Below are 6,992 nucleotides of genomic sequence, written 5' to 3' on the forward strand. Positions count from 1 at the left end.
AAAAAAAATAAAAAACTTTAACATTCATACAAACACTTGTACGTGAACGTTCATAGCAGCTTTATTTGTAATAGCTAAAACACGGAAGCAAGCCAGATGCCCTTCAACAGGTGAACAGCTAAACCCACAGTAATAGCCGACAGGTAAACCAACATCCCCACCATGGAATACAGCTCAGCAATAAAAAGAAACGAACTATTGATACACGTGACAACTTGGATGAATCCAGAAGGAGCTATTACTGAGTGAGAAGAAGGCAATCCCAAAGGGACACTGTGTTTGATTCCAATTTTATAATGTTCTTGAAATGACAAAACTATAGAGAGTAACCCTTTCTAGCAGTTAGAGAGGGGAACGACATGGTGGAGACGGTGGCTATAAAGGATCATACGAGGGATACTTGCTATGGGACCGTTCTGTAGCTTACCTGTCATGGTGACACAACTCTATTCATGTGGTAAAATGGAACAGAACATAATTACCACACACACACTTGAGTGCATGTAAAATTAATGAAATCTGAACAAGGTCAGTGGATTGCATCAGCATCAGTATCCTGGTTGTGATATTTTACTATAGTTATGCAAGGTGTTACCACTATGGACACTGAGTAAAAGGTACACAGGACCTCTCTGCATTATTTCTTACAACCACATGTGAATCTACAACTATCACAAAAGAGTCTTTTTTTTTTAATAAAAAGGTTGTTATGGCCAAGTGTAACATATATCCTTCATTAAGAACTTAATTAAAGGGAACAAATCAATTATAAAATAATTAGATATTCAAGGAGTATTTATTTTCCAAAGAGTACTCATCTTGTAATACTACTGTGCACCCAGTTTTTTAAAGAAGAAGATAAATTTGATAAAGATGATCAAAATATAGATTTGTACAAGATCCAGAGGCATGGAAACAAGGAACAGACTGACAGTGATTAGAGTGGAGGAGAGGGAGAAGTGGGGAAAGAAGGGGAAGGGTCTAGTCAAGGAACTAGTATAAATTACCCATGGACATGGGCAATGGGGTGGGGACTGACTGTGGGAGGGGGGTGGGGGTGGGTGGGTCAGCGCAGAGCAACGTGTGGGGGAAAATGGAACAACCGTAATAGAACAACAATACAAAAACAAATCTAAAAAAAAAAATAAGTAAATAAATTAGCAATTCCTCTTAAAAATATAAAGCCATGTTTTTATTCCCTTTTGACCACCTGAGTCCCCACTGACTGCCCAAGGTCTCCTGCCCTTTCTCGTAAAGTGCCCTTTAAAAGCATCCTTTGTCCGGAGTTCCATAAGCTCCACCCCTCCACCCCAGACTGTTCAGGCCAATTTGTAAAAAACACCTAGCCATCTCTGCTTGCAAGTTGGAGGAGTCTTGAGCCCGCAGTCAAACGAACAAGGTACTGAATGACGCCGTGGCCTCTTGCCATCCGCTAGCTAAGCCAGGTTTCTCATGTCTAGTACCCTGTGCTAAACCTCACCTGTGTGTACCCACGGGAGTTTGTGTGTGCATGTGTGCCATGTGCCTTTGTGTGTGTGTGTGTGTGTGTGTATTGGGAGGTACTCTGGACTAGGAAGGGCTGCTATATTTTGATGCCTCCTGGTTTTCCTGCCTACAGACCTCTGGACTAGCATATCGACAAGTTTATCTACTGCAGTGAAATCCAGGACTGAAAAGGAGCTAATTGCTCTACCTAGTACTCCAGTGTGTGGGGGGGGGGAAATCACTAAATCTAAAATGGAAGAAAATATTGGTTTCTGAACCACCCAGGAGGTAGATAAAGGTGGGTAAGAAGAGGAAGGGAAGCCGTTTACTGGCTCCTGGGCAGAGAAAAAATGACCTCATTTCCACTTTGGATTCTTCTGATGCACCCAACGGTAGCTGAGCACCACGTCTTGGCGTGAGGCCCAGGCTCGGCAACTCTGGGTTGTGCCCACAAGCACTGCTGAGGCGGTTCCTTTTCTCACAACTCTGGGGGTGACTCACACACCAAAACAAACAAACATTTCCTCATATGCAGTAAGCCTAAGTTTGTTGTCGGGACCCCAGTCCGCTGGCTCTCACCTGCAGGATTTTCTGCAAGGTGGTCACTCCCTTCCGAAGCAATCACAGGGGCCTGATATTAGCCAATCAGTGCCCAGAGATTCCAGTATCCGTACTGAGGCGTTGATCCGTGGCCCCTCTCTCCCCTCTGTTCTATAATCAGGATTGGCTAAGAAGGACCCAGAGGATCCCTTTGATTGGCTAAAGCTCCTTTCTGTATTTCATCATCACATCCTCCAATTCTGGGAGAAGGACATGCCAAAGCAGCAGAACAGTTCATCCCAGTGAGCAAGCCGCTCAGAGGCGTGGAAAATAAAGACCGCCACGAAATGATAAAAGGTAGGCCTTTGACGGAAGTTACAAATGTTAGTGACTAGAACTAGGGTGCTGCATTATTAAACACTTGTTTTATCCACAACCAAAATGTCAGCCAGGAAAACATGAGCTCTCCTGCTTCCAGAAGGGCATGTCTTCCGCAGAGAAATTCTAAAGCTGTTTGGCAGGGACGTCACTTTGGTTATGAAATGGAAAGATACAGGTTCCACAGAGTTAACGAAGCAGAAGAAAGAAGTCGTCCCTCTCCTGGGCTCTCTTTAGTCCTGTGTGAGGAGCGCTGGTGAAGGTTGAGGCTGCAAGAGGAAAGGGAAGTTGAGGTATATCCATTACTACTGTGGCTCGGGTTGAAGGGGATGTGGGGGCTGTCTCACTTCCTCCCCATCTGCTTCCAGCGCAGTGGAAGTACATTACAAGAATGCAGAGGCTTCACTTGCTATAGAAACCAGTCGGGCTCCCTGGGGGGCATTCCTGGCTCCGAGAGCTCTCAGAGGGATAGTAAGTTGCTGGACTCCAGGGGGTACCGTTCATACTGAAGTCTAGCTGCCTGGCTGGCGCTCCCTGGGGCTGTACAAAACAGTCTGTGCAAACCCATACAATAGCTCTAACTGTTAAGGGACCCTTAACTACAACTGAGAGGAAGTGGGGAAGGTAAGGGTGAGCATGAGCTGCTAATTTCATGTTTTCCAGCAGCGAGGCAAGACAAAAATGATGCCAAGAGCAACAGTTGGGCTTCTAGCTAGACATCATTGAGCACTTCCTGACTCTGAGGCGCAAGGAGACGTGATCAAGACATGCTGCAGAATAGTTTTATGAGGAGAGTTAAGGAAAGGAGGGCAGGTTCTCCAGCTATATTATAATAGAACAATCCTGCCTGTAAGCGGGAGGGGGACATGAGGCCCTGGGAGGTCTGGCTATGTCTAGGGCTTGCTAATTTTTTCCTTTTTCTCCCTTCCTTTCTAGCTTCCTTCCTTCCTTTCTTTCTTTTCCGTTTCTTTCTCCCTTCCTTCCTTCCTTCCTCCCTCCTTCCCTCCACCCTTCCCTCCCTCTTTCCCTCTTTCTTTCTTTCTTTCTCTCTTTTTCTTCCTTCCTTCCTTCCTTCCTTCCTTCCTTTTTTCTTCCTTCCTTCCTTCCTTCCTTCCTTCCTTCCTTCCTTTCTTTCTTTCTTTCTTTCTTTCTTTCTTTCTTTCTTTCTTTCTTTCTTTCTTTCTTTCTTTCTTTCTTTCTTTCTTCCTTTCTTTCTCTTTTCTTTCTCTCTCTCTCTTTCTTTCTTTCTTTCCTTCTTTCGTTTTGTTTCTTCCTTTCTTTTTCTACCTAATTTCAAACTATACTGCCAAGCTATAGTAACCAAAGCAGTATAGTATTTGCACAATTAAGACACAAATACATGGAACAGAATTAAATAGCCCTGGCTGGTGTGGCTCAGTGGATTGAGTGCCAGCCTGCGAACCAAAAGGTAAGCTGATTTGACTCGAGGCCAGGGCACATGTCTGGATTGTGGGCTAGGTCCCCAGTGTGGGGTGAGTGAGAGGCAAAAAATCAACGACTCTCTCACTCAATGATGTTTCTCTCCCTCTCTTTCTCCTTTCCCTTTCTTTTCTCTAAAAATAAATAAATAAAATCTGTTTTAAAAGGCCCACAAATAAACCCCTATAAATATGAACAGTTAATTTATAATGAAAGAGCAAACTTCTTGAGGAGAAAAACACCTTATATAATAAACCAAACCCTAAGGGCAGAAAAAGAAAGTCTAAATACCAACATTCAGATGAAAACTTATAAAACTAAGTCTGTCAAAAAAAAAAAATCAGATGTATGGGAATAATGATGAATTCTATTTCTGATGCTCCAGCCCTGTTATTTAAGAGACGGCTTTTTATAAATTTATTGCAATTAGAGAAATTTAAGTTCCCTAAGGGTACAGACACACACAACCACATACATGCACTTCAAAAGAACATTAGCCCCCAAAACATCTTTGTTAAATATTTTATTTATTTTTAGAGAGAGGGAAAGGGAGGGAGAAAGAGAGAGTTGTGAGAGAAAATGGGAACTGAACCAATAACCTTTCGGTCTGCAGATGATGCCTTATTTCCAACCCACTAAGCCACAGAAGTCAGGGCCTAAATATCTTTATTTTTTAGAAATCTTTTTATTTTGAGATCTCGGTTACAGAAAACTTCTTTTCCTGCAAATAACTTATATTAGAGTATTCCTAATTCCTCTCTCCAATTCCTTATAACATTATTGTTATTCATTTTACTTATTCATAAGCTACAATTACTGAATACATTGTTGCTGTTATTAATTTGAACAAATTGTTCACTGTTAGGTCAATTAAGGATAACCAAAAAAAAAAAAAAAAAAGATTCTATTTTTATCTTTATTTATTCCTTCTCTAATGTTTTTCCTTTCTTCATGGTGATATGTTTCTGACCTATATTATTGTCTTCCTTCCTGAAGAATTTTGTAAAACATTACTTGCAAGGAATGTCTATTGGCATCAAAATGTCTCAATTTTTTGTTTATCTAAGAAAGTATTTATTTCTTTCATTTTTATTTTTTAAAGATTTTTGTTATTTATTTTTAGGGAGAGGGGAAAGGAGGGAGAAAGAGAAGAAGGGAAAAATCTATCACTTGTGTCTAGCTGGGGACGTGGCCCGCAACACAGGCAAATGCCCTAACTGGGAATCGAGCCAACAAACTTTAGGTCCACAGGCTGGCACTCAATCCACTGAGCCACACCTTTCAGGGCTCTCCTTCATTAAAAAAAAATTTTTTTATTGATTTGAGAGAGAGGGAGAGCACGTGCACACGCGAGAGAGATTTGTTGTTCCACTTATAGTTATAGTTATTGGTTGATTCTTGTATGTGCCCTGACTGGGGATTGAACCTGCAACCTTGGCATATCAATGCTCTAACCAACTGAGCTACCCAGCCAAGACGCACTCCTTCGCTTTCAAAGAATAATTTTGCTGAATACAGAATTTTAAGTTGGGATTTTTTTCCTTTCCACGCTTTAAATATTTCACTATCTTCTTGCAAGTGTGGTTTTTGAAGAGAAGTCTAATTCTTATCCTCTATCTTCTGTAGGTGAGGTAAAGTTACTTCCACTTCTGGTTCATTTTAAGATTCTCTTTTTGCTTTAATTTTTTGAAGTTTGAATATATTTCTTGGTGTAGTTTTGGGGGTATTTATTTTGTTTGGTGTTCTTTAAGGTTCCTGTTTTATTTTTGTTTGCCGTTTATCACTAATGTGAAATTTTCAGTCCACTTTGCTTTAAATATTTCTGCTGTTTCTCTCTCTCTTTCTCTCTGTTTTTGGTAGTCTCATTATGTGTATGTTACAATTTATCCAAATGTCTCACAAGTTTTAGTTACTTTATCTTTTCGTTCTTTTTTTTCTCCTTGCATTTTAGTTTCAGAAGTTTCTACTGATGTTTCTTCAAGCTCACTGACTCTTTCATTGGCCATTTTCAATCTATCAATGAAGCTGTCAAAATTATTTTAAATTTCTGTGACATTATGTTTGATTTTTAGTATTTCCTTCTCATTCCTTCTTAGAGTCTTTAGCTCCTTCACATTACATATCTATTTTTGCACGTTTTCCACTTTTCATGAAAGCCCTCAGCATATTAACCATGATTTTTAAAAACTCTCGGTCTGAAAGTTTCAACATCTTTGCCATATCTGAGTCTGATTCAGATGCTAACACTTTCCTCAAACTGTGTTCTCGGTCTTTCAGTTTGACTTGTATTTGTTGTTGTTGTTGTTGAAAGTCAAACATGTGATGTATTTATTAAAAGGGACCAAGGTAAATAGGTCTTCAGTATGAGGTTTTGTGTTTACCTAAGTGTCTGTCTCGCTATAAATGTGAGAAGCTGAAATTCCCTCCAGTACCCTTGTTATTGTGCCCCTGTTGGCTTTGGATTTCCCTAGAGATTTTTAAAAATACGTTCTAAGGTGTGCAGTTATGTTATTATATTTCCCTGTTATTATACATGTGCCCTGTTTATGTGGTGAGAAGATGTCGTGGGAGGAGGAGCATTGTATATCCTACGATCAGGTCTCTGTATTTTAGTAAGCCTGCGATCCTGGGAGGTAACCTTTACAAGTGCTTCTCGGTTTTGTTCTTCTTTCAGGTTAGATAAAAAGGCCATAAGACTGGAGCTGGTTCTTTCCCTTCCCCGAGTAGGTCAGGCTCTAGTAAAACCCAGTAAGTTAGAATCTAATGAAATAGTTTCTCCTGAAGGCAGGGCTTATGAAGAACAGATTGCTTTGAGTGTATTTAAAAACATCTGTTTTGCCCTTTGCCTACAGAATTAGAGGAACTTGTACTTAGATCTTCCCTGGCATAACTTGACATGGCTCCTCGGGTAAAACTCACAAAAGTGTGTGCCCTACACCTTGTCCACACTGAGACTCCAGCAATTCATCTTCTGGAGTTTAACCTTTCCTATCCCTGTTCTAGTTCCATTAGAGATGTTTGCTCTTGGGTTGCTACTCCAGTACAATGTAACTCTCTATCTGCCTGTGTGTCTCCAAATTTGGGAGCAGTGATTTTCCCTGTGACCTCAATTCTTGAATGGATCTAAAAAGAGTTGTTGATTTTCAATG

Source organism: Furipterus horrens, unplaced genomic scaffold, assembly GCF_987537825.1.
Source record: "Furipterus horrens unplaced genomic scaffold, mFurHor1.1.pri manual_scaffold_17, whole genome shotgun sequence".
Lineage (NCBI taxonomy): Eukaryota > Metazoa > Chordata > Mammalia > Chiroptera > Furipteridae > Furipterus > Furipterus horrens.